This window comes from Triturus cristatus, unplaced genomic scaffold (assembly GCF_964204655.1).
Source record: "Triturus cristatus unplaced genomic scaffold, aTriCri1.1 SCAFFOLD_354, whole genome shotgun sequence".
Taxonomy (NCBI): domain Eukaryota; kingdom Metazoa; phylum Chordata; class Amphibia; order Caudata; family Salamandridae; genus Triturus; species Triturus cristatus.
This window is the reverse complement of record NW_028187648.1, coordinates 164233-191674: the sequence shown is the minus strand read 5'-3', so window position 1 is coordinate 191674 and position 27442 is coordinate 164233. Positions and strand designations below refer to the sequence as shown.

Genomic DNA, 27442 nt, shown 5'->3' with positions numbered 1-27442 from the left:
TAGAGCCAAAAAGGCAGGGTGCATTATATTAAAGGTCTGGACATATAAGTGCAAGCTTTTTTTTTTTTTTTGCAAAAACAATTTTTATTGCATAATTCAATTACAATAGCCATCTGCAATGACCAGCATATCATTGGTCTTCTCCTAGTAATATGCTCCATTGCATAGTACAGTGCAGACCACTTCCAACTACCAACGCACTGCCCCCCAACACTCCCCAAATACAAATACTCCCTCCCCCCACCCGCATGTCAGTGTGCCATAGTCGCAGGTACCGGGATAAGTCTGTCTCGTGATTGGCCGTGGGAACGGGCGCGGGCCACTCTCCACCCCCATGATCAGGCGCCAAGCAGCAAGGAGAAGAGAAGCCCTCCCGCCCTCATGTGTGACCCGTCAGCTGCCTCTCCACCGCTACTCTGCTGCATGCTGCTCCTGTGCTTCAAAACCCTCCTCCGCTTCTGTGCCCCACCCCCGGAGGTCTACCACTAGCGCTTCCCATGCATGTGCCATGGCTAATGCCTTTTCATCATTTCCCCGCAGCGCTAGCTGCAGCCTAAGCGTACTCTCGCTACCCGCCCATTTTGTGAAGGTAGTTCTCCACCTCGCAAAGCTGGGGCTAGTTCTCGACTTCCAGTGCAGGGTAATTTCTCTTTTAGCCACCACCAGCCCTAAGTCGCAAAACTGGCTCGTGACTTTCGTGCGCGGTGTGTGGGGAAACCATAGCAGCAGGCAAACTCCCATTTCCACCCCCAATTCCCGCCCCGTTACTTGGGTCAAGCAATCAATGACCTCCCCCCAATAACCGCTGAGGACGCCACAGGACCAAAACATGTGCTTAAAGTCGGCCCCCTCCTCCCCACAGCGAGGGCACTGCGGAGCGGGACCCCCAAAATATTGAAATAATTTAGCTGGCGTCAAATAAGCCCTATGCAAGATAAAGTACTGCACCAATTGAAACCTGGCATTACGTGTGCTCTTCCAGGCCCGTCTCTCTAACCTGGGCCACGTCAAGTCCGGGATGGGCTTCCCGATGTCCATTTCCCATTTATCCTTCAGCGCACTCAAAGGGGCTAGGTGTTCCATCGCCATTCTCTGATAGAGGCATGTAATGGCCTTGACTGTGCCCGCCGCCATGACCACATACTGACAGCCGGCAGCCGTCTGCGGTTCAGAGAGTCCCGTATTCCAGTGCTTTTGTAGGGCTGCCACCAGGGCCGCGTGGAGTAGATAGTCTCCCCTCGGGATCCCAAAGGAATCCTGCAGTCCCTGGAATGGCTGGAGCGCACCATTGAGGTACAGGTCCCCCACCATCTGTATCCCTAGGTCTTCCCACTGAGCCAGCCCCGACCAGTCCCCGCCGTGGGGGAGGGCCGTGCACATACCCAATGGGATCTCCGGGGCGTAGGGGTGAACAGTGCCGACCCTCCGCAAGCTGCGGTTCCAACACAACCGGAGCATTCGCTCCTCAAGCGTCAGTTACGACAGCTCGAGTCGCTGCTGGAAGACAATAAAAGAAAGGACATGCCGCGGGATCACCCTGCCCTGCGGGTCCTCGGGACCTCTAAACTCCCTTGCCACCGCCTGCGTTAGCCATTGCAGCTGGGCCGCCAAATAATACCACTCGAAGTCGGGCACAGCAAGCCCTCCCTCCGCTCTGGGCCGTCGCAGTGTGGCCAGCGCCACCCGTCGTCTGCCAGTTCCCCAGATAAAGCCCGTGATCATGGCTGTGAGCCTGCTGAAGAACGACACCGGCACCCAAATAGGGAGCGTACGGAAAAAATACAACAGTCGCGGGAGCGCCACCATCTTCAGTAGCGCTACCCTCCCAGCTACCGAAAGAGGCAGGGTGCTCCAGAATCCAATACTGCCCGCTAGACCTCTAATCGCCCTCCCTACATTCCCCTCCAACAGATCTTGCTGGGTGCGGTAGATATTCACTCCCAGGTACGGCAGACAGCGAGCTTCACAGCGGATAGCCCCTAGGGCGGGGGGGGTCTCCTCCCACTGTGTAACGGGGTATACACAAGTCTTGCCCCAGTTGACCTTCAAGCCCGACAAGTGTCCGAAGTCCCTCAGTAGCGCCTTGGCACCCTGTAAGGCCCCCTCCGCGTCAGCCAGGAAAAGCAGTAGATCATCGGCATAGAGGGAAATATAATGGGTTTCCCCCCGCAGTAACAGCCCAGCGTATGCGCGTCCCAGTCGGGCATGGGCCGCCAGGGGCTCAACCGCCAGGGCGAACAGCAAAGGTGATAACGAGCAACCCTGCCTCGTTCCCCTTCTCACTGGGTAGGAGGCCGATATCGTGGTCCCCGTTCGCACCCTGGCCACCGAGTTAGCGTAAAGAAACCTCGTCCAGCGCACGAACCCATCCCCCAAGCCGAACTCCTGCAAGACCCTAAACAGGTAAGGCCACTCCACGCTATCGAAGGCTTTCTCCATGTCAACTGACAGCGTCAGAGCGGCCGGGTAATCTAGACAATCCACTTCCATAACCCGCAATAGTCTCCGGATACACGTCGACGTGTTCCGTCGGGGGATGAACCCAGCCTGATCAGGGTGTATCAAGGAGGGCATATGCGCCAACAATCGCGTGGCCAAGATTTTGCTCAGGATCTTATAGTCCACGGTGAGCATGGAGAGTGGACGATACGCTGTCCTGGCACTCGGGTCCCCTCCCTTCTTCAGGAGCGGTATAATCAGCGCCTCACGTGTTGAGGCAGGCAACTGACCCTCCTTCCAGGCCTCCCGGTAGACCGACTGTAACTGTGGGGCAAGTAGGTCCGTATAGGCCGCATAAAACTCCACAGGGAGCCCATCTGTGCCCGGGGTTTTCTTGTGCGCCATGTGTTTGATCGCCATACGAATCTCGCCTAGCGAGATATCCCCCCCCAGCACCTCCTTGAGAGTGGGGTCCAGTTTTGGTAAGTGGGCCGTCGTCAGAAAGTCCTCCAGTTCCCCAGGAGCGTCTTGTATGGTATTAGTATAAAGGGCGGCATAATATGCCAAGAACTGACCATTAATCTCCCTCTGAGAGTGCACTGTCACCCCCTCCCCGGTGGTCAGCGAAAGTATGGGAGAGCCGCGCGCATTCGGATTCGGCAACCAGGCCAAAAGCGACCCGACTTTGTCCCTCTCTGCATGCGCCCTGGCGAGGTATGCCTTATAGTCAAAACAGCGGAGCCGCTCTACCTGCACTGCCACCTGTTCTCGCGCCACAACCACCTCATCTTGGGATTGCTCCCCCAAGTGCTGTGCTCTCTCCGTGGCGCGCAGCGCAGCCTCCGCCTTCTCTATGTCTCCTAATAACGTTTTCCGGACCCCGGCCGTGGAGGAGACACATATCCCTCTGATGACCGCCTTGAACGAGTCCCATTCCCACGCCCTCATGGACGCTGTCCCCGAGTTCTCTGTAAAATAATTTGTGATGCCATCCTGGACTTCCGCATGGAAGACCGAGTCCTCCAGCATCCGCGGGTTCAGGCGCCAGGTGGGTATCGTCTGACGCTGCCTACTCCAGTGCACTATAACCAGACATGGGTTGTGGTCCAATATGGTTCTCGCCAAGTATTCGCTATGGCGAGTCAGAGCCTGTATGCCCGGAGAGCATAATATGCCATCCAGACGCACATGCAGCTCATGCGGGGCAGAATAGAAAGAATAGTCCCTCTCCAGTGGGTGGTGCTCCCTCCATGTGTCCACCAACCCCCACGCAGTCTGCCAGTCCCGCCTACTTCTGGCCATCCGATGTATTGCAGATTGAGTCAGGGGCGGGTGAGAACGATCTAAGTGGACATCAGTGATGGAATTAAAGTCACCCCCAAGTATGGTCGGCCCCTTTAAATACTCCGCTAAGGCGCCTGAAACACGCGTAAAGAAGGCCGCTTGCTCTATATTTGGGGCATAAAGGCTGCATAACGTCACGTCTCTCCCATCCAGCCGGCCCTGCACTGCCACAAACCGTCCCTCCGGGTCCACCTGCGAGGCGAGGGGCTGAAAAGGAAGACCCGCTCTAACCCAGATAAGGGTGCCCCTTGCAAATTTGGAATAGGTGGTGTAAAACAACTGACCCCGCCAGCGCCTGTGGAGTGCCCGCTCCTCCACCCGGTCCAAATGGGTCTCCTGCAGAAAAGCCACCTGCACTCCTCTGCGCACTAAATAAGCGTGCACTTTGCAACGTTTCGTCATGGAGGTGAGCCCCCTCACATTCCAGGTTATACACTTCAACTCAGGGGGTGAACCCATCACACCGTGCAATACGTACTATCCAACCACTCCCCACCCTAGGCACACTGACATCACCCCAACCCTTCTCAATTCCCCAACAACCCCCAATCCCTCCCGCCCCCAGAACAGGTTCCCAACCGTAGTTACCCATCCAAATACAATACAATTAACCAACTTCTCTGATAGCCACCAGAGCCTCACAACTAGTGCGAGTAAGAGGAGGTAGGCCGGGGCCGAACGGGTGCAGAAAGTGTTCCCAACAGAAGTCCTAGCCCAGTCTCCACAGCGCCTCCCCAGACCTATCCCGCCCCCGGTGCCCCCGCCCTAGCCCACCCCCGACCCCGCAATCAAGGAGAGTCTGGCAGTCCCCCAAAGAACCACGGCAGTCCCACCCCCAGCGCAGAGTCAACAGTGCAGCAGATTGCACCTCCAGCCCCCTGCTAGCCTCCTTACTGTCAGCGGCACTTCAGGAACAGTTCAAGTGTCCAGTATGCCGTCCGCTGTCCCAGGTGTGACATGTGGCAGCTCTGTCACCTCATCCTCTTCCTCTGCCTCATCACTGCGTTGAGTGTCAGACCCCTTGTGGGAGCCCGGCTCCCCAGCAGGGGCGATTACAAGTGCGCCGGAGATGGCAGATACCGCCTGCAATGCCGCTTTCCGCTCCAGCTCCGTCTGTGACGCCAGGGGGGAGCCCCTTCCAGTCAGCCGAGTCCTGGCACGCCGGCTTCGGCGAGGTTTCGGCGAAGCCCTCCGCGATTCCCGTCCAGCGGAGTGTGCCCCTGTCCCGGTTCTGTGCAGCTCCAACCAGCCCCACGCGGCGGCAGGGTCGTTGAAAAAGAATGTCTTGCCGCCCAGTATGATCCGCAGACGCGCAGGAAACAACAGCGCATATTGAATACCTTCGTCCCTGAGTGCGTTTTTGATCGCCAGGAACGATGACCGATGTCGCTGGACCTCGAAGGGGTAGTCTGGGTAGATAGAGTCCGACGCGTTTTCCACCCGGTAGGGACCCTGATTCCTGGCCTTCTGGAGTATAATGTCCCGGTCTTTGAAGTGCAGTAGACGCGCAACCACCGGACGCGGTGGTCTCCCCGGGTCCAGGGGGCGGGCCGGGACCCTGTGCGCCCGCTCCAGCGTGTAGAACGGCGTTAGCCCCTCTGGCGCAACCACTTCTCGCAGCCAAGTCTCTAGGTAGGCAAGCATGTCGGTCCCTTCGATTTTTTCGGGCAGCCCCACCACCCGTATGTTATTGCGGCGATTACGTTCCTCCGCATCCTCAGCCCTCTTCTCCAATAGCTGCACTCTCCGTTTCAGATCATCCACAGCTGCCTCCGAGGCTTTCTGGGCTGGTGCCAGCTGTTCCAGCGTGACCTCCGTCTGCTTGACTCGGTCGGCCAGCTTCCGGTGATCCCCCCGCAGCAACCCCAGGTCCGTGGAGACTTGCGCTATGTCGTTCTGCAGCGCAATCCTCGTGTCCGAGATGGCTTGTAGGATCTGGTCCATCTGTTTTTGCTGTAGGCCCCCCGACGGGTCCCCCGTCTCGTCGCCATCGCGCTCGCCAGGCGTGTCCCTGGTCGCAGCAGCGGCGCCTTGCCTCGGGCGTGTCTTTCCCATCGCTCCGCTCGGGGGCGGCTCGTCCGGAGCTCCGCTACCCCAACCTCCTGTTGCTCGCGCTACGCCGGATAGGGCCTCTACTCCGCGGCGGCCTGCGGGCAGCAGCACTTCGAACCCGCTCCGTGGCCCGGTTGAGCTCGCCGCCGGCCCGAGTGGCCCGTTCAGCCGCCAGGGGACCCCCACCGATCCAGCACAGGGGGCAGGGGGGGGCCAGTCCACCCTCCGCACCTCACACAGGCAGGTTCGCCAGTCCGCCCTAGCCACAGGTCCACAGCTCTCCAGGAGGGCGCCACCGCCACCACCCCGGGCCGGCCACCAGACTGGTCGTTTCTGTTCCGCACCGGGCGTCACCACGCAGCTCCCGCCGCTCTGGCCCAGCCGTTCCACCAACCAGTGCCCTGCAGTGGGGCCGCACTCTTCGTCCCTCGGTCCGGGGGCCGTCCACGACCACAGGGTCCGCCGCAAGGGCTCTGGGGCTGCTTACTAATCTGCAGTCCCGGCGCCCACACTCCGCCGTCTTGCCTCAGGTGCCACCACCGCAGCGTCGCCTACGGGCCTCCGACGTTGACCCTGCACTTCCGGTGTTCTCCGCCGGCGATCCCGCACTTCTGGTCGGCGCCTCTGATACGCCGCTCCGATGCTCCGTCTGCGGGTACAGGCCTCCCAAAATGGCCGGCGGCAACCCGCTCCGCCGCTGTTCCTCCGGCGTCAGTCCAGCCGCAGCGGCCCCCGGCCGGCCGCAACACAGTGGAGGGAGTCGGGGGGGCCAGGTTCGGCCCCCGGGATATTCGCAGCAGGTCCGGGGCGTCAATGATCAGGATAACGGCCAGGCTGGGTGCGGAGCTCTCGGCTCACACGTCCATCTCCATCAGCCTCCAAGCCACGCCCTCCATATAAGTGCAAGCTTACATGTTCCTATAGTTGCATCTTTCTATTAAGGGCTACTATAAAAGTGTTCAGGGGGGCATAGCATAAAATAGGCTGCCAACGCCATTATGGTCTCACTGAAATATATATTGTTTGGCATCAGACAACTTGTCTCAAACCCAACATTTTCTAAAGTCAGATTTTATAGGACATGCACCCAGGTGGCTACTTTAGAGGTTGCCTATGTGGTTGCCACAGCCTTTTCTGTACCCTGGCTGCCAGCCTACAGCTGCTGCGGCCAAGACAGGAATCTAACCGCCTGCCAGAAGGTGTGAACACTCCCAAGAGTCAGAAACTAAGGCCTGTCTGGGAAGGAGGTGACACCTCTATCCCTGACAGGATGGCTAGTGAAGTGACACATCAAGGCTTACACTGCCTCAGATATTCATTCAGGCTGCTTCCCAGGAGGGAACAGCCAACCCCCTGACCAAGAGGTACATTTGCCTCCTGACAAGAAGACAAATTAGGTAGTCAGGAGCTGTACAACCCAAGAAGGCTAGCCATGCCCCAAAGGTGGGCTACCTGGTCTGTACAGCCAAGGAACATTTCTGCCATTTTTAAAAGAGGCAGAATAGTGGTTCTGTGTAGAAAAGGTAGTACACCTGCTCCAGATGTGGTCACCTCAGGGGCGGTTTAGCTGCTGGGGATAGTAGCCCATCGGCTACTTGCACCCACACCTCTAATAACCTTAAGGGGCACCCGTGGCACCAGAACCTCAGATCCGATTCGACTTGCAACCAAGGACAAAGAGACGAGTCTGCTACTTCAGGACCTGCAGAAAGCAAAGGCGCGATACCCTCACCTGTGGCAACCACTCTGTAACTGCACAACAGCTTAATTAGTACTGCAAGAGAGCTCGGTTACTCAAGCAACAGGAACCCCTCTGGAGCCAAAGTAAACTCAGAACACCCTTGGACTAGAAGCACTAGTCCCTTGCAGCTACAAAACGTGCCCAGAACCAATAAATCACTGGCCATCAGTCCCGTCGAAAAGTAAATCTTCCAGTGAGTTGTGGAAAACGTAGTCCTAACCTCCAGCAAGTAACAGGAGGCTATCGTTTTCCCCCAGACTACAAGATGCCAAAATAATTCCATGTGGAGCATGCCGCTCCTAAGGCCTGTTGGTGGCCAGTCCTCCTACCGCTAACTTTGTTCTATGCTATGTCTTGAGGGAACCCTGCAGCATCTTCAAACCGCCACCTCAGTGGCCCTGTTGAGCGTTTGCATCCGTTTGTCCCCCGCACCGCCTAAGCGGTAATACCAGTTCCCCCGTGGCACCTGCTTCATCACCAGGGACAGCCAGAACAACTTTGCACCTGGGCCCTCCGAACCAGGTAAAATCGAAATGAATGTAGTGGCCTGGTCCTGGGACACACATCACCTTACCCACTAGTGGTTTCCACTAGACTCGACCGGTAAGTGACTGATTGTCACTAGTGTTTATCTCCACTGACCACCATGTTAAAGTTTTGCAGTACTGAATTATTTTTCATTCTAAACTACATAACTCCAGTTATACTGACCAGATTGTGTTTGTGTAGGTCTAAATTTATATAAATATCTACTTTATGTTTATAAATTGGTGTAGGATTTATTTTTAGTCATGTCAATTATTTATCGTCCGTGTTGGTACTCTGAAATGCTTAACACCGGTTTCTTTAGTAAAGCCTAACTGCTCTGTGCCACAGTACCAGTACTGAGCTAGGGATTTATTAGTGGGAATCCAAAGAACCTATTTTGGGTTTTGAGAGAGTATTGCATAGTGAAATCTAATCAGCCTGCACAGAGGTGTAGCAGAGCAGCCAGACTGGCTGACTCCGGAGTGCGGGGCTCACCGTTCGATCCCCAGCGACAGCTCAGCATCATGTGAGCCTGGGCAATAGGTCACTTAATCTCCCCAATGGCCCCCAGAGCCTTGAAACCCACATGGGTGATATGTTCGTACTTTATTATTATTATTAAATTTTATAGAGCGCGTAGTCACCCGTGAGTATCCCAGCGCTAAGATCAGTACACCTGGGGGTAGTGGGGGCAAGGGGGGGAGGTTAGGAGTTAAGGGAAGAGGTGAGTTTTCAGTCGCTTTCCGAAATGCAGATAGTTAGGTTCTGTTCTCAGGTCGCGGGGTAAGGCGTTCCAGAGGCATGCGGTATGAACCGAGAAGCGTCTTCCACCAGTGCGTGCCTTCTTGACTCTGGGAGTGATGATGAGGTGTTCCTGATCGGATCGAAGGGATCTTGGGGCTTTATAAGGATTGATACATTTTCCTAGGATCGGGGGACCTTTGTTTTGCAACAGTCTGTGAGCCAGGCAGAGGGCTTTGAACTTCACTCGTTCTCTAACCGGGAGCCAATGGAGGAGCTTCAGAGCTGGTTTGGCCGAGGCTCTGGCAGGAGTGTTGGTGAGGATCCGGGCAGCCGCATTTTGGATCCTCTGTAGCCTGTTCAGGGTTGCCTCAGGAGCGCCCAGATAGATGGAATTACTGTAGTCGATCCTGGATAATATTAGGCCTTGGATCAGCAGTTTTTTTGCGGTAGGAGGAAGTAAGGGCAAGATCTTTCGGATTGATTTGAGAAGCCCGAAGCAAGTCCCGGCTACTTTTTTTGCCTGTGTTGCAAACGATAGATCTTTTTCGAGCCAAACGCCCAGGCTCTTAACCTCGGGTTTCGGGTCAGGAGGCGGGCCTAAACAGGGTGGCCAGATGTTCTGTGACAGGGAGAGTCCCTTCTGACCCAGGAGGAGAATGTCAGTCTTTGAACCGTTGAGTTTCAGATAGGACCGGTTCATCCATCCTTGTTTCTGCGTAAGACAGTTGTAAAGGTCCGCAGGTTGTTGGCTTGGGTGAGATAGGGATACCACTAGTTGAGTGTCGTCGGCGTAGCTGACGATACTCACTCCGAACGGGATGACAACCTCCTCCAATGGGGACATGTAGATATTAAACAATGTGGGACTCAGGGAGGAGCCCTGAGGTACACCACATTGGAGGGGAATTTCGGAGGAGCGGGTGTTGTTCTCCCAGATCTGAAAGGACCGATGACCCAGAAAGGACGATAGCCAGTGTAGTGCTTTTCCTTCTACACCGACACTCCTGAGTCGGTGGATAAGGAGTTGGTGATTGACGGTGTCGAAGGCCGCACTGAGGTCGAGGAGGATCACTGCCACTGATCCTCCAGCGTCAAGAAGTGCTCTGGCCTCCTCCACCGCCGCAAGGAGGGCGATGTCGGTGCCCTGCCCTGGGCGGACTCCCGTCTGCGAGCTTTTCAGCCGATCATTAGTTTCCAGAAATTGTGAAAGTTTTCTGTTCACCAGCTTTTCGGCGACCTTACTAGTTCCTGGGAGGAGGGAAATTGGTCTGTAATTGGCCAAATCCGCAGGGTCAAGGGAAGGTTTTTTCAATAACGTCTTGACAACTGCCGCCTTCCAGCTAGAGGGGACGACTCCCTGTTGCAGCGAAGCGTTGATAAGCTGGGTAAGGGGGGGGGATGATCGTGGGTGCTACTCTCTTGAGGATACGTAATGGTGCGGGGTCCATGGGGGAACCGCTTTTGATGTTATTAAGCGTGCTTTCAACCTCCTCGGCAGTCACTTGTCCCCAAGAGGTGAGACAGGGTGAAATAGGAGTGTTATTGATCTCTTTTTCCTCGCTCGAGTTAGTGGTTGGAATTGAGTCGAGGATTTTCTGGATCTTATCCTTGAAGAAGTTAGCTAGTTTATGGCATTTTTCCTCGTCTGCCTTGGGGTCTGGTGGATTTCTGGGTCCGGGGTCAGGGACTTTAAGGAGTTCTTTTAGAATAGTAAAAGATTCCTTGCTTGAGCACGCGGAATTTCCTATTCTTTCTTGGAAGAATAGACTTTTGGTCTTTCGAAGGGTAATTTTATAAGTTTGTAGTGCTGTGTGGTACGCGTCCTTTTTTTCCTTAGACTTATCCTTCCTCCAGGAACGTTCCGTTTTCTTACATTCCTGTCGTAGGGACTTAAGCTCCGTAGTATACCAGGGAGCGGGGGTCACCCGTTTGGTATGTTTAAGAGTAGTAGTTTTGGGGAGAAGTTGATCCAATGAAGATGTGACCCAGAAATTAAACTGTTCATCGGCAATGACAGGATCGGCGGAGAGAGTGGGTCTGGAGTTTGAAAGGGTAGTGGCCCATTCCTCTGGAACAAGCTTGTGCCAGCGACGATCGGTGACCCGAGTTTTGGAAGGTTGGGAGGGGGCTATGAATAGATGACAGGAGATAGGGATTAGGAAATGATCTGTCCATGGAAGAGGAAGGGGGGAACCAGTAGTAATGTCCGCGATATTAGTCAGGACGGGGTCCTGGAGATGTCCCTTGTCGTGGGTGGGTCCATTATTGACCAGCCGAATGTTAAATGACCTCAGGTCATGCAAGAGGTCCAGTGCTATGGAATCTGTGGGGTCTGTGAGGTGGAGATTGAGGTCGCCCACTAAGAGGAAGTTAGAGGCGGAAGAAGCTAGTTGTGCCACCGTTTCGGTGAAAGCGTTAATGAATTTCCCGGGTGTACCCGGAGGTCGATAGATCAACAGTCCTGTTATGGAGTGTGCCGGGGAGGTTTGGAGAGCGAAATGGCAACTTTCGCAGTCTTCAATGTTAGCATTGCTGGTTCTGCAAACTAGGTGTTCTTTGTGGATTATTGCCAGTCCCCCTCCTCTCCCTTTAGGTCTCTGCAGGGTTTGGATAAGATAACCTGGGGGAAGGGTATTGACAATATCAAAATCTGAGCTGGCAGAAAGCCAGGTTTCTGTGAGAAACAATACGTCCAGTCCATGATCTTGTATCAGCAAGTTGGTTTCGTGCGCATGCTTGGGGAGGGAACAGCAGTTAAGAAGGCCCATCTGTAGTCCAGGCTTTACCGGAGTCTGGGCGACTGGGTTACAGCGTGCACAGTTGATATACGGTTTGCCTTCATCATGGATGTAGCGACATTCCTGATTTTTTTCCAGGTGGAGAGCCCGAAGCATGTCACTTGTGTACACCAGACGCCCAGGTGCCAAATCCGGCAGAGTTCCTGGGCCTGGGTCCGGCTGGGCCCGGACGGGCCCAGACGGGCTTGCCTTAGGCGCGCCCGCTGCGCCCGTCCGCTGCGCGTACGTGAGGTGCACATGTTTTTGTAGGCGGAGTGGGCGTGGCCTCGAGCGAGTGGGCGTGGCCACAGGACCGGCTCACTCGCTGCTGGCGACAATTACTTGGGCGTTTCCCGCTGCAGCGATTAGCTCTGCTGCTAGGCGGTGAGGGTGTGAAATGAAGCCCCCAGTCTACGTGCAATTGGGTGAAAAAGGTAGGTTTCCCAGTGAAAGTTTTTACACACAAGATAAAATTACAGCGCTAACTTTTTAAAAGACAATGCTCCCGGCTGTGCCTCAGGAGTACAATCCAACCAGAGCTCTCAATCGGCTCGGTTTTGTAGGCGGAATGGGCGTGGCCTCGAGCGAGTGGGCGTGGCCACAGGACCGGCTCACTCGCTGCTGGCGACAATTACTTGGGCGTTTCCCGCTGCAGCGATTAGCTCTGCTGCTAGGCGGTGAGGGTGTGAAATGAAGCCCCCAGTCTACGTGCAATTGGGTGAAAAAGGTAGGTTTCCCAGTGAAAGTTTTTACACACAATATAAAATTACAGCGCTAACTTTTTAAAAACAATGCTCCCGGCTGTGCCTCAGGAGTACAAATAGGAATTATTATTTACTACACAATAATCCACTTTCCTACAGTTCAGTTGTTTGATTAGTAAGTATTGGGAGTTCATAAAACACACTTATCACACCTTAAATCAAACTCATACTATACACGAATATACAGATGTGTGCAGTGATACAATTGCTAGACAGAGTGATTTTAGGAGCAGTTTGAGGTTATGATAAGGGAGATTTATAAAGCGCACGTACACCAACAGGTCTCTTGGTGCTGGGTTAGGAGGCCACCAGTGATAAGGGTCTGTGTCTAGCTATATGCATGGGTGAAGAGCCATGCTTTCAGCTTTTTTCTGAAACACATGTAGTCTGTTTCTTGTCTGATGGGAATGGGCAATGAAGTGCAAAATTGGGGTCCTTGTATGGAAAAACGTGAACCTCCTGTCCGTTTACGTCTGAATCTAGGGACCACAAATAGATTCATTTGCGCAGATCTGAGAGTGCGCTTCAGGGAGGATCTGTGAATCCTAGAGGATAGGTATTTGGGGCCTGTTTAAAAACAAGCATTTGCAATGCAATAGGTCTCGCATTTGCAAGAGTTTGAGCTATTGGCATTGTAAATAACAATGCCTTTATTTATGCGTTTTGAGTACTTGCAAGAGGTGCGTAAACCCACACTCTGTACTTAACAAATTATCACAATCTAACCCATTAATACTTTCTTAATAAGTTAACCCATAAGAATCCACGTTACCTGCCTTATGTGAAGGCAGGCCCTTTTCTGCCCTCACTCATTCTCGCAGGACTAACATCCCAAATGTCCAACGATGTCACTACCAAAACATTTGGTTTACAACATACAAATCTTCCTTCTGGTAGCTCTGAATAATTCACTCGGCCATGTCAGGTATGGATATTTTTCAATTTAAATCAAAATGCCAATTCACCATTTTCAGCTCCTTGTGGGCACTTGTGGTTCATAAGTAATTAGCAGTTGCACATGTTGGGATCAGCTTTTGCCTCTAGATACTTATTCAATTACTGCACTGCATTTGCAACAAGCATTTACAATGCAATGGTCTCGGCAATATTATAGGTAGAGCTATTGGTATTGCTCATTATTTTTTTATCATTTTTGTATCCCTAAATAAATGGCATTGTCATTTCTATTGGCATTAACTTTTTTTTGCATATGTGATACCTATTGCATTAGCAGAGAGATAGTGAGAGAGAGAGAGAGAGAGAGAGAGAGAGAGAGAGAGAGAGAGAGAGAGAGAGAGAGAGAGTGGGGTATTGAAATAGAGAGTGAGGTAGTGAGCGAGAGTGAGGTAGATAGAGAGTGAGGTAGTGAGATAGAGAGTGAGGTAGATAGAGAGTGAGGTAGTGAGATAGAGAGAGTGAGGGAGAGGGATGTTGTGAGGTAGTGATATATAAGCATAGAGTGATGTTGTGATGTAGTGAGATAGAGAGAGAGGTAGTGAAAGAGAGAGTGAAAGTGAGTTAGTGAGATAGAAAGAGTGAGGTAGTGAGATAGAGAGTGATTGAGGTAGTGAGAGAGAGTGACGTTGTGAGGTTGTGAGCTAGAGAGTGAGGTAGTGATGTTTTGAGAGAGAGAATTTGTGAGATAGTGAGGTAGTGAGATAGAGTGGAGTAGTGAGGTAGAGAGAGTTATGTAGTGAGAGAGAGTGAGGTAGTGAAACAGTGATCTAGTGAGGGAGAGGGATGTTGTGAGGTAGTGAGATGTAAGCAGAGTGGTGTTGTGATGTAGTGAGATAGAGAGAGGTAGTGAAAGAGACAGTGAAAGTGAGTTAGTGAGATAGAAAGAGTGAGGTAGAGAGATAGAGAGTGAGCGATGTAGTGAGGTAGTGAGAGAGTGAGGTAATGATCTTTTTAGAGAGAGAAGTAGTGAGATAGTGAGGTAGTGATATAGAGGGGAGTAGTGATGTATAGAGAGTTATGTAGTGAGAGAGAGTGAGGTAGATAGAGAGTGAGGTAGTGAAAGAGTGAGTTAGTAAATGTGAGAGGTATTTTCTGACGTAGTGAGATAGAAACAGTGAGTGATGTTGTGAGATAGAGAAAGACTGAGGTAGTGAAAGAGAGAGTGAGGTACTGAGGGATGTTGTGAGGTATTAAGATAGAAACAGAGAGTGATGTAGTGAAGTAGTGAGATAGAGTGAGGTAGTGAAAGAGTGAGTGTAAGTGACTTAGTGTATTTGAGAGAGAGAGAGTGAGGTAGTGAGATAGAGAGAGTGAATTAGTGAGTTAGAAAGAGAGAGTGAAGTTGTGAGGTAGTGAGAGAGTGATGTAGTGAAGTTTTGAGAGTGTGTTGTGATATAGTGAGGTAGTGAGAGTGAGATAGAAATAGATAGTGATGTAGTGATAGAGAGTGAGGCAGTGAGATAGAGAGAGAGTGAAGTTTTTAAGTAGTGTGTTATAGTGAGAGATAGTTACTGTGGTAGTGATATTGTGCTGCTGTGAGAAAGAGAGAGTTGAGTAGTGAGTTAGAGAGTGAGGTAAAGAGTTAGTGAGAGAGGGTGTAGTATAGTGAGAGATAGTGAGGTAGTGAGAGATAGTGAGAGAGAGAGTTAGGGAGAGAGAGTGACGTAGTGAGAGAGCCAACCCCACACACATACAGAACCACCCACACAGAGCCACACACATACAAAGTGTATCCCCCAGACATACATACAGAGCCACACATACAGAGTCAGCCAGACACAGATAGAGAGCTATCCACACAAATATTCAGAGCTACAGACATCCACATACAGAGCCACTGACTTACACATACAGAGCTGGCTAGAGACATAGACATGTCCGTCAGGCACTGCTGCACCGCCTTAGCATCGCCAGTCCACGTGCCCCTCTGAGGCCCGACATCCTCCATGATGGAACTTAGCCTGGGAAGAGAGAGTAAACACGGTGAGCCATTCGCCATTCCCCGGCCGGTGTGCCACTCCAGGGCAGCTGCCCCGGCCAACTATCCACGCATGGCATCACTTTCAAACAAACAATTCCTATAGTTCGTTGCATTGCACGGGTGAAGTTGCGAAACAGTGCAGGGTAACAACATCAAATCAATGCGTCAGGCACACAAAATGCAGAAGAAGCAGATTGTTTGGCATATTTTAATGGGAATACGGTATAGGTAATAGGAATTTCAGTAGTATGTTCAATGTAACACGTTGTGTCCCCATTATTGCATTTATGAATAATTTGCACATCTTTGATTTCGGTGGCATATCGGAGAGGAGTGCACAATGTAGGAGGTAGACCCCCGGAGTGTACAGACAGGAGGGTGCCCCCCCAACACCCCTTGTGTTCTAGCCATTTTTCATGAATCATGCCCAATGTAGAACTGCCGATGGACCTCTTTTAAACAGCTACACATTGTAAGTGTTTAAGCACGCGCGCTCCCAGTGTTAGAAAAGCGCGCACGTGGACCTCAAGTGATCTGTCAGTTTCTTGGCATCTGCCAACTAACCATTAGCCCGGGAGTACGGAGAGTCGATCCTGCGGATTACCATAATCACGCGCTTTCCCCAGTGGTATGCATTCTAACTAGGGAGCAGGGCTTTTTGTGAGAGCCACGCGCTCATTCTGATGAGGGTGGTGAAAGCCTCGCCCTGCACGGGAGCAGAAGCGGTGTCTGACCGGAGCTTCTGCGCCGTTTGCGCGAGCCGGGCTGCTAATACTTACACTGCGCCATGTGGCTGCCGTGTGACAAGCGCTGTCACAAGGCACGCTCCTCCGCTCTACTGGCGTAGAAGCCGGATTGACAGAGGTAGGCAGGTATGTGGAAGCTCGTCTGCAACTGAATGACACCGAGAATTAGTAGCACTATATAGAACAGGGCATCCTCTGATTTTAGCGCTTTATTTAATGTTCGGACTTTACAACTATTGTCTAGCTTCGGAAACAGGATCGTTTTAACAACTTCTTTATAATTATCCTAATGTCTATTGTAGGGCCAGGGTATAGGGATGTACGCATTCGTTTTGAGACCTACATGCTTCAGTGCATTCTGACACAATCTAGACGAGAGTGCGCGGCCTTGCGCGGAAACAAGCAATCACGCCTTGTTGTGGGCACTGAAAGCAGGGCTGGAAACGGCGATACATGTAGCAGGACTGCAGAGAGCGTGGCACCCACAACTCGACCGCACTCGAAAGAAGTGGGGAAACTGCAATAAAGGCAACACCGCACGGCTTCATTAGCACCTTCAAACCAAGGGAGCAGAGAGCAGGGGGAGAGGACAAGCACACCACTGCCTTTCTCCGAGGCGAAGCAGAAATGCCTCGGAGAAACGCAGCGGCGGTTTCAGATTCGGGTGCGTGTTTTTCTTTTCTCTCCTCTTGCCATTGGCTGGAGGAGAGAAAAACACGCCTAAAAAAGGGCGTGGCTAAAAAGTGGAAAGAAGAGCACGGAACACGCCCCCGAATCTGAAAAAGACGGAGCCTATTTGGAGGGACGGCTCTCTCCTCCAATGGCTGCCCTCCGTTTAGGAAGCCAGCCAATGGAGGAGAAGCAAAAAGAGAGGCGGGCTAAATGGCCACTCTAAGAATCATTAAATCTCCGGACTTCCGGTTCTGCCTTCGGCAGACCGGACGGTCCCTCGACCTAAAAAGGTAAGAAAGATAATCCCAAATTCCCTCAAGTCATTTTAGAGTACGGCATGGCCACCGGACAAAAAGCATTTATCAAATAGGCTTGGAAAAATATACATGGGAGGGGAATGGAGGGTGTAGAGTTCATATTATTTGGAGGTGAATCTGGAGCGCTTATAGTACAGAACAATGAATAGCTTTGGAGGCTATTTCCTGACTCTACTAAGGGCACCATAAGGCTTTCAAGATCAGGTGTCATTACATGGGGAGATCAGTGAGAGCCACGTCAAAGGAGGTACTGAAGGGGGTTCAGGAGAGCAGCCGGACAACAAATTGTCGGAAACATGTTTTGTCTTCCTATGTAAAAGTAGTGTTTAGTAACTTCATACATAATCCTGAATGTAGAAACAATTTAATCAACTATGGAGGTTGTTTTATTCTCGTTTCCAGCTTCCTGTTAAGCTGAATATGGTTGCTAATTATCTTTTATCTTTTACTGTACTTCTTTGATGTTTTGTATTATACACAAGTTGGACTTTAAGCTTCCCGACGTGTGTGTGGGTTTTGTTTTAACAGAAAGTTGTCAAAATTGTAACATTGGTTCAAAATGGGTGTTAAAGGAGGGACATAATGAAGAAAAGTGAGAGAGGGGTGTGTCTGTAGTAAGGATGGGTAAGGCCGCCAGATTAGTCCATGTGACCGGAACACTATATTTCCCAACTTAATATGTATCTAAGTCTCTTTCTGTGTCTCTTCTTCCACGGTGTGTCCAGTATGCTGTGACTGTTGGTCTGCAGTGTGTTCAGTGTGGTCTTGTGTGAGAAGTTGGCCTGATGTATGATGTCACTAGTTCTAGTGTACACCTTATATCAGTCCAAATACCCTTATGGTGATTGGTTGTAAAGTCAACCTTATAGACCAGCTATCCTAGTGGTAGCATGGACAAGAGCAGTCTTAGGCTAAACTCTGAATGGCATGTGAAGCCAGCTGTGATACCATATATAATCCCTTGAATACCAAATGAAAGGACACCACAACAGATATATATATAAAATAAAGTGTATTTATTCTAGTCAAACCCTCAGCACTCTTTATGAGATTAGAGGTAAGTACAACACAGTCTTATTTAAGCATACATTAAGTCACACAGGTAAGTAATACAGTTAGGCCCTAGGGGCCACGCAAACCATATACTAAGTAAGTGGTATAAGAACCACTGTCACGGAAATAGAATAGGCCTAGGCCTAGGGAATCGCTGGGGCTACACTACACTAGCATTAGTTAGGAAGTGGGAGGCCCACGGGATTCGTGTGCAGAGTGGAAACACTCACGCGTAATGCGTAAAAGTCAATAGCAATAGTACAGTTTAGAAAACGGTAGATTTAGGACACTTCCGGAGTAGCTAGGAAGTTGAGACTTGAAAACTAGACACTAGGATAGTCACTATCCTGATGAGCACCGGAGTACCCAAGTTACCTAGCCCACAGGCTGTGGGTGCATAGGGGTGAAGATGCGTCGTTTTCGTCGTCGACTCCTATGGATGCCTGAAGAAAGATGCTGACAGGCAGTCAGTGAAGAGTGTCCGGTGGATCCCAAGGCTGGGATCAAGAAGAGAAGAAACCTGCAAGCAGAAGGGACAGAGTCAAGGTCACTAGCCAGTGACCACGTGGAACCAGGAAGGAACCAGGCGATGTCGTGAAGATTGCAGGTGAAGGTGAAGCTTGTCGCTGCAGCCAGGAGGACCAGGAAGCGTCGAGGACGACCAGGACCAGGAGGCGAGCTGTCCCACGAAGGCTCTTGCTGTCGGCGGCGTCGAAGTTGGACTAGGACTCACCAAGCCTTGGCACGCGGAACCCACGAAGAACGAAGGACTTGCTTCTGGTGCAGACCAGGAAGGTCTGGGGTGCTTCTTCTTTGCAGAGAAGCGGGAGCCAGTCTGGAGGAGCCAAACCAGCGCAGAAGATTTCAGGGTGCGTCGTCACAAAGGCCACTAGCCAGCGGGCAAGCAACCGGACAGACGCGGCAAGCAGGAAAATGCTGAAGGGCCCCACGCAGGACTCGTGGAGTGTGGGGGGCTGATCTTCGGTGCAGATGGTGCTTGGGGTTGGGGCTTCTCAATCCCCGGTGCACAACTTCGAGGGTACCTCAGAAGCTGCGCTTTAAGTTACTAGCCACTTTTTCCAGGTAGCCGGTCCCACGTCGCTCGTCGCCTCCACGGATCTCAGCTCTGCTGTAGATGTGGATCAGGGTCGGAGAAGTCTGGAAGTCAAGGCTCTGGTCAGGCTCTGCAGTCGGTTCCTCGTAGAACGTGGGCAAAGCAAAGGGTAGTCTCTTGATGGTGCCTGTTTGCACAGGGTAGCCACTCCTTGGCTACAAGGGAGATTCTTCAGTCTTCTTCTTTCGTCGAATGTCGAAGGTCCAGAGTTTCTGTTCAGTTTTGCAGGTTCAGGATAATCTAAAGTCTTGAGGCCCAACTCCCACTTTTACACTAATCTGGGGGGCTGGGATACCTGCTAGGTCACGCCTTATGGGTGGGACCTGGGAGGGGGGTGGTTACACCCACTTCCCTTTGTCCAGTTTCGCGCCAGAGCTGGGGCTGGAGTGCCCCAGCGCCGGTTTGAACTGGACTATGCAAGGAACACCTTGTGTGCCCCAGGCATGTCTCATTCCTTTCAGCCCACCCTGCCCCAATACACTAAAGGCTGTCTGGGGAGGTGCTAGCACCTCCCCAAGCAGGAAACCTATTGTCCAGGCCTCCCTGGCTGGGATCACTCCCAGCTGCAGGAGGTCAGACTTGTGTCGTGGCAGCAGCATCCATTTTGTGATGCTGAGGCTTTGGTCAGAGGCTAACAGTTGAAGTATGATTTTAACATGTCTTTCCCTCTAGAAGGGGGGAATAATATTCTCATGTCCAGAAATGGCATGGGGGTATTATTCCACAGTGTTAGACACCTTACACGACATGTTTCGATAAAGCCAAACCATAGTTACCATAACCGTCTAAGATTATAAGGCACTTTAAGAGTATATGGTAGGCTATATCATAGAACAGCTATAAGGACAAGGTTCCGAAAGCTGCAGACAGGCTCAGCTCATGCTAGAGCACCATCTCACATGTTACCAAGCACTCTGCCTCCAGGATTGTTAAGGCCTGCCATAGGAGTGACTGATAGGTACACATGTGTCTATATGTAAGTTAGGTATAGGAATACTACACCTAAGCAAGGGGTGATTACACGACCTTGCCCCAGCTGAGTGATCAGCCAGTTGTGTCAAAATGGAAGGCCAGGCCAGGGGTGGCATAATACATGCTGCAGCCCCTGGTAGGCCTAGGGTACACCTATGCCCTGGGTACCTAGGGTACACTGTACAGAGGCCAATAAGGTGATCCTATCCAAATGGGTTATGCACCTAAAGTACATAGTATTAATTTAGAGAGAGAACAGCAGGGCTGTGGGTCTGATTAGCAGGCCCACAGCCACATCTAAGTCGAAAACCAGTAAAGCAAAAGCAAAAAGTGGGGGTGAACATAGAAAGCAGACCCTACTCTCCTACATCTTGTTACTCTGACCACATCCACCGACATTAAACATGTCTCCACTTCAAGTGCCTTCAGATGGTTGGTGGAAGCAGGTCACACCCAGCACAACCCCACTATATGATTATATTTGAAGTGAAACAGTGAAGCTGAGGAGTAAAACCCCTGCAGGTCTATTGGACTGATTGGCCTGCGTGTGGAGCGGTGCAGCGTGTGGTTCACTCCAGAGGTGGCATTCTTACATTTTGAAAGAGAGGGCTGCCTACTACTCATATATTCTGAACTAGAATCTTCTGCCGTCATGCAGTAGTGACCATGGTATGCAGGGGCATTATTTACGGATCTCCTGGACTATTCTTTCTGCCAATAACATCACAGTGAGTTAAAACACAAGCACATTATGGTAAAAATGATTATTTTAGCAGGATTCGTTGTTATCATGCTAGGAGCTAACCCGACCACATGCCGGGCCAATTGTATCAAGGATAAATGACATTTAGGCTACCAGACTGCTACACATGCCTGCAGCTGATTTTGAAAGATTGAGCTTACCTATCAACCCACAGATCAACCGGAGGTGCCACAGACGTTTCCAGAAGGGGCAGTAATGCCAGTCCGCCCGCACCATCAGCAGTAAACCTTGGCATTACAACCAGGAACACTGCAGCTGGTTAGCAATGCAGAAACATGGATGCCATATAAGAATAGTTCATTGTTCTCCAATGTTCAAGGCTAACCGCGATTGTGCAAGCAGACTTATGTGTGAATATCAGGGGCAAGGTCAGATCCTCGTAGTGGGCGTGGCAAACGCTTGTGAGTAGGGCTTTAATTTGTGTGATGGTCCCAGTGAGTGCTGGAAGCAGTCGGCACCTCAAAACAACACCATGGAAAGACTGAGTGGGGGAGAAAACAAACAGGAAATCATTCTCAGCTAGGCATTGTTGCTTTTCCCTCTGGAACTCGTCTTGTTATGGAGCTCTGACTGTACATTTGTAGGAGCAAAATGTCAATAGCTCAAAATCTCGTAACTTATATTAAGAGCAGTCGGTCACACATAAGTTAAGATTCTTAAGTACAACAAAACTACTTACAAGAAAAACAAGCACTAAACTGACATGAAAGCGTGCCTGTGCTACTAAACAGATGTGAAACCAAAAGCCATTCAACTTAAATGGAAGCGGGCGCCGTGCTCGCGCTATACACATCAAAGCATGTAAGTGAGCATGCTGGGCTGCAAAAATCCTAAATAAAAGTTCCCCTCGGACACAATTAAAACACAAAAGCAGACAAAAACTGTGGTTAGGCGGTGCTGCTTCTGGAAAAAACTGAAGTGACTTATTGCATCCACAGCCAACCATAAGCCTGCTAAGAAGAGCAATGCCACAGTTAACAAATGGCAAGCGGCAGGAGAAATTACCCGGGAGTTTCACCCCGATACAGATTACTTGAAGTCTCGGAGAGACAGCACATGCATGCTGCCTAGGCGAGACCTAATGATACAACCTATTTTGAACATGGATTGCTGCTCCACTAGAAGCCAGTAAAGTTCCTTCATCAGAGGTTTATAATGGTAGCGCCTAGGTTGTGGATAAATGATCCTGGCAGATACCTCAATGGCCTCAATTAATTTACAAAGAGGTCTTGTGGCCCCCACAGAGTTACCTCCTCTGGTTACAGTACTACATATGCTGCATGGCTTCAGAAGAACTTGATTAGTTTCATTCATGCCAACCCTCCCAAATCAGGTGGGAGACTAACAATTTTAAGTCTAGTCTCCCGCCTCCCGATTCCTGCATGCAAAAACCCGATTCCTCTGCGAGCTTCTGACGGCAGGCACTGGTCTTGAAAAACTCAGATTATACACGGACAGTAACATGCTCTTGCAGGCAAGTGCACCACATTCTTGTCACGCTCTCTCTGCCTGCCATAGCGCTTTCTCGGTGGTCTTGACAGGTAAGGAAAAAACATATATTTGCATTTCTCACATCCAATCCGGCAGCAGCACACTTGCAAGTCCCATACATGCCAATGACCATATGCAGACTGCAATACAAGTTCTACCACCTTCCTCTTCTAAAATGTTGCAATGTATGCTGTTTGCAACAGTTTGTTCTGCAGCGGTAGTACCAACAGAGTTGTTTTTTTAGGCTTAGAGAATCATGCATCGAAAAAAAATGAAATTGCATCATTTTCTTTGCAAGGTTTCGAGGATTGCAGAACAGTTGGTGCATGTAAACATGCACAGGATTTTGTTTTTTCACTCGCTCAAATGAAGCACGGGGCATCTTTTCAGATTTGAATTCAACGGACTGAAAAACAATACTCCAAATCAGTTCATCAACGTGTTCGTACGGTACAAAAGCAGAAACTCCATGGAATCCGTGCTCATGCAAATCGGATTCAATCACTGGAGCGGCTCGCTTTTGCATACACTTTGCAGGCACGTTTTTAGGTCTCGCTGAGCCCAGCACATGCGCTGGCTCGGAGAGACATTTTGGAGGTGAGTTTTCAAAGTGCTGCTGGCTGGCCTAGCGCTTGCGTTCACACGCGAACGGCTAGCCTTCAGCAGCACTTTGAAAACTCGTGCTTTAGTGCGTCATCGTGATCACTTTGGCTTTCAGAGCGATCGCAATGACTTTCGCTTTTACGGCCGCGCGGCATTACTTTTACTGCCGCGCGGCCAATGCTTGTTGTCTTTGGTATTCAGCCGTCCTGCGCCATTTCTTGCCTGACCCCTGACGCTCTCTCTGCCAGGAACAGGCGCATGCCTGCACAGAGATCTTAAACCAGCCCCCGGCGTGCAGAGGTACCGCGGGTATGTAGCTCTTCTGACAGGGGCCAGGCCACCATCAATGCGCAGGGCTCACACGCACGCTCAAGTACATCGAAGAAACAGTCTTTCACAGCCTGTCACACTGCTCGCTCCATAAACAACGTGGCGCCCAGTGCACAGGGCAGGAGACAGCAAAGGCTCTGCTTGGAATGATTCATGTGAGTCCCGAGCACTGGTGGGGTCACTTGGGCATCAGATAGATGGGTGTTGCTCAAAGCTGTCACCCCACACCGCAGCAAAAATTCAATGTACAGCCTCAGAAAACAAAGTGCTCAGCAATGAATAACTGCCCATGATGGGATGCCCCCTCGCAGTGACTGTACAGCCAACGAGCTTTACTTGTGACAACCTTAGAATACATCGCCTTCAGGGCAGCACTGGCAGCCTGGTATTGGGCTCAGGTTCAAAGCTTCGCAGCCTCCTCAAGCTGCGAGTAACGGGAAACAGTGAATAAAAACTAGAGATATACCGGCTCGTGCCAGCGGAGTAAGGACCAGGGGCTGCATTACAATAAGTGCCCCTGGAGCGGGCCTCCGTTTTACAAATACCCGAGCAAGATATTTTGTAATTCTCACGAAATGCTGTTCGTCCCAAGTGAGCTTAGGCAGTGCATGCACTTGCCAAGTTTGATTTTAACATGTGGGATTCTAGATTTTTTTTTTAATTGCCTGGGCAGCTGACCTGAGAGGCGTGCGAGGCTACTGCTCCCCCAGCCCTCCCAATCCCAACTCTCTCCCCCACCACTCAATTCAGCAGCGCATCACTCCTCTGCAGAAACCCAGCACCGCACCTACACACCGACCAGCGCATGCCCAAACCACCGAGCAAGATATTTTGTAATTCTCACGAAATGCTGTTCGCCCCAGTACACTCCACTTAATTTTAGTAGGAGGAAAAACCGTGCGACAACCCCTGCAAAAAGCAGCAGAAAGTTGACGAAATGCGACACTTTTCCCTCCTCCCCCACGTGAGCATTACCACCTAGAATAGCTGAAGAGCCAACTCCCCCATTGTATCAGGGCCCTACATGCTGTCAGTGTGCATTTCAGCATCACGGGACTGCATTATTGTCCCATCTGCCTTCACCTTATCGCTCATGGGTTGTGCAGCATCCATGGTATTTTAAAAACGCGCTGTAGCGTACTTTAATATGCCTCTCTACAGTTTCTCATCTATCTTTCCAGTCTTTTTATTTCATTTGTCACTGTTTTTTACCTCTCCAATCTATCTCCCTTCACTGGCTCCTCACCCGCCCCTTCACCCTTCCGCTCTCTCACTCCCACTCTCTCCTTTCGAGGTTTCCTGTCTGCACCCAAATGCCAGAAGAGCTATGCCATATTTGTAGGAAAGGTGTGTTTTTCTTCAGCTGGGGAGAAACAAGGCCTTCTGTGTCTCTATTGATCATAATAAATGAACCACACTTGCGTAACAGGCATAAACCTTGTACTAGTTCAGGGGCCCACAGCTTGTTTCAAAGCAGGTAATGTTTATAAAGAACTAAACTCAATGTCCACAGGTCTGTTTTTAAGAAACCATGAAAATGCAGCCAACTCTTTCTGCTCTTTTACTTTGCTTAATACAACCCATGTTGACCTTCAAGCTGTGTAAGGGAGTCTGGAGAAGTACGGAATAGGTCAATGTTGTAGAATGCCAAAATGAGGCGCCACAGTGAACTACTTTTACAACGTTTTTATACTATCATTTCTTTGACGTTTTGTTGTTTTCTGCATGCTGGTAGTGTTTGTTTACACAGTAGTGAATAACTTACTTCACTCATGTGTTTAGGTACCACTAATGCGATACTTTTACCCACACTAAAATTATTTTTGCGGGTCATGTCTGTGTAAGAGCTTGTGATGATTTTTAAAGTGTCAGTTTATAAACCACTTTCATGTATATGCAACATACGATTTCCATCAGCATTACAAAACCGAACAAACACAATGCTCATAGACCATGTCACCTATGAGACGCCAGTCAGTGTTGGTCCTTAGTCAGAAGACTTGCATTATAAGATTTGATTTTTTTTTGTTAGTTACCTTGCAATTAGCAGATAGATGCCCACGCATGCAAAGTGTGCTTGGTTAAAAGTCCAACTGATTGGTTCAAGTATAGGACCTCAAGATTGGCCAGTCTCAGAGGCACATATTTCCCTCATTCTTTTTGTTGGCTTTTCAGTGCAGAATATCTGCATATGGGTGGGGAAAGCAGAACTTCCAATACCAGGCTACCAGGAAGTACAAAACAGAATTTGAGACAAATGGACTAACACGTAGGCCAAATGTTTGTATGAAGTAAAAAAAAGCATTGACATAGCCAATAGGTCTCACATTTGGGACCTTATAAGTGTTTAGTTATCCAGCACAATATCCTTGGTGCAACAACATCAACTGTTGCATGGCTAAACACTTATAATGTCCCAAAGACGAGACCTATTGGCTATGCCAATGCTTGTTAATTCCTTCAGTCTAGTCTGCAAAGGTGCAGAAAAGAACCAACGAATGATAGGGAGCTGCATTCTTTGAGGCGGAGAAGGAACAATAGCCTACAAAAACCACCGCTCTCCTACGAAAACAGATTCCCAAAGAGTTACTGAGCACGTACACATAAACAATTCCAGTAGTTTCATATATTATGTCCCATAAAACGAGACTGTCCTTCAATTATTATTTTTAAGTGTTACCTTTGTTGACAATAAGAAATCCCATCGTGGGATAACAAATATTTGGCTAAAACTGAAAAGCGTCGGCATCCTGCCAGATCCAGTCTCAAACTCCACACTTTACCTGCCACCCGCAGGTCATCTTCAGAATATCCGTGTGTGATTCTGCATCGCTTCCGGGTCTGCAGGGTCAGCCAATGGGAGAGCTCATTTCTTGTGACTGACAGGGAGTTGGAAACGTAACGTTCGCTCCGGAAGAAATAATACCGGAAGTTATCGCCCCAGTGCTTGATCCCTGCGAACATTACAGTGAATCCATGAATAATGACTAGAGGACAGCCAACCAATAAGAACGAGTGTGCATCGGTCTCCTCTCCGGTCCTCTCCATGGCTGTGTTCAATGTGAGATAAAAGATATCGAGGACAGACATTGGACGTTGCCCTGGTCCAATGAGCAGAAGAGTTTGGCAGTTTACCTTCTGGCTATGAACGATTCCTTCATTTTTGCAGTTTTATATAGCGCGAACTCGACCCGAAGGCATCAGAGCGCTTTACACAGGCACCTGTTACGTCACAGAAGGACACCGTCCTTTTTGGTAGGCAGGGGGGGAAGGGGGGAAGGGGGGAACAAGTGATTTACCCAGAGTCACAGGAAGCTGAGCTCACACCAATGGTATTTTTGTCCCGTGACGCACCGGCAGCGTAAGGGGCTTGTCTAATCTTTGGTCAACATCGCAGGCGTTTCAGGAAGTACGGATGATAGGAGGCTTGCTATTGGAGGTTTTGTTGGTCCAATGAGTTCACACGGCGGGGAGTTTCCTCTCTGGTCCGCAAGTCCTGTTAGTGCAGAATGTCGTGGATTCACGAATTGCCCAGTTATGCGGTTTCCTCACCGGTCCGGACTCAATGATTTATGCTTCAAACTTTGTTCGGAGATAAAACGTTTCTGATTGGTGGCGGCTCTTTGCCAATGAGTGGGTTTGCTTCTTACACTTTCGCACTGAAAGTAACGAGTTTTGACACATTCAGACTTCCTACCGAAAGGGCTACCTGCGGGTTAGAACCCGAGTAAAAACTTAGGGGCAGATCTACAAGAAAGTGCTGCATTGTGGCACCGCAAGCCCTTTGGCTGCACCACGCTGCGGCACTTTCAGAGCACAGGAATGCAACATATTTACAAGAATATGTCGCATTCCTGTGCTCTCCCCTGCGCTGGTGCACAAACAGCTGCCAAGCGCCGGCGCAGGCACCCCACCCATGCAATATGGTGCTAGGATGCCTGCGTCGTGGGGAGATTCTTTTTGTGCAGGAAGGGACACCTTCCTGCACAAAAACAATCACTAGAGGCTTTTTCCTCTTTCAATGCGTGCTGTAGAATGCAACACGCATTGACAG

The 27442-nt window shown here is 50.4% G+C and overlaps 1 protein-coding gene across 15 annotated transcripts in view; it reads right to left on the bottom strand.

The window, feature by feature from the left end:
- LOC146771006 (stAR-related lipid transfer protein 3-like) overlaps nt 1-26749 on the bottom strand; it is a 150456-nt gene extending 123707 nt beyond the window's left edge. For 3 of the 15 annotated variants that reach the window (XM_085640372.1, XM_085640374.1, XM_085640373.1), the window contains exons 1-2: nt 26172-26280; nt 15199-15307 (exon numbers count right to left, since the gene is read on the bottom strand). The gene's annotated coding sequence lies outside the window, so the exon portion shown is untranslated. Of the gene's footprint in view, nt 1-15192; nt 15308-21104; nt 21446-26068 lie in introns of all 15 variants that reach the window. The other 12 variants (XM_085640366.1, XM_085640363.1, XM_085640365.1 and 9 more) reach the window with 11 other exon arrangements.
- Between the last annotated feature and the right edge of the window lie 693 nt (nt 26750-27442).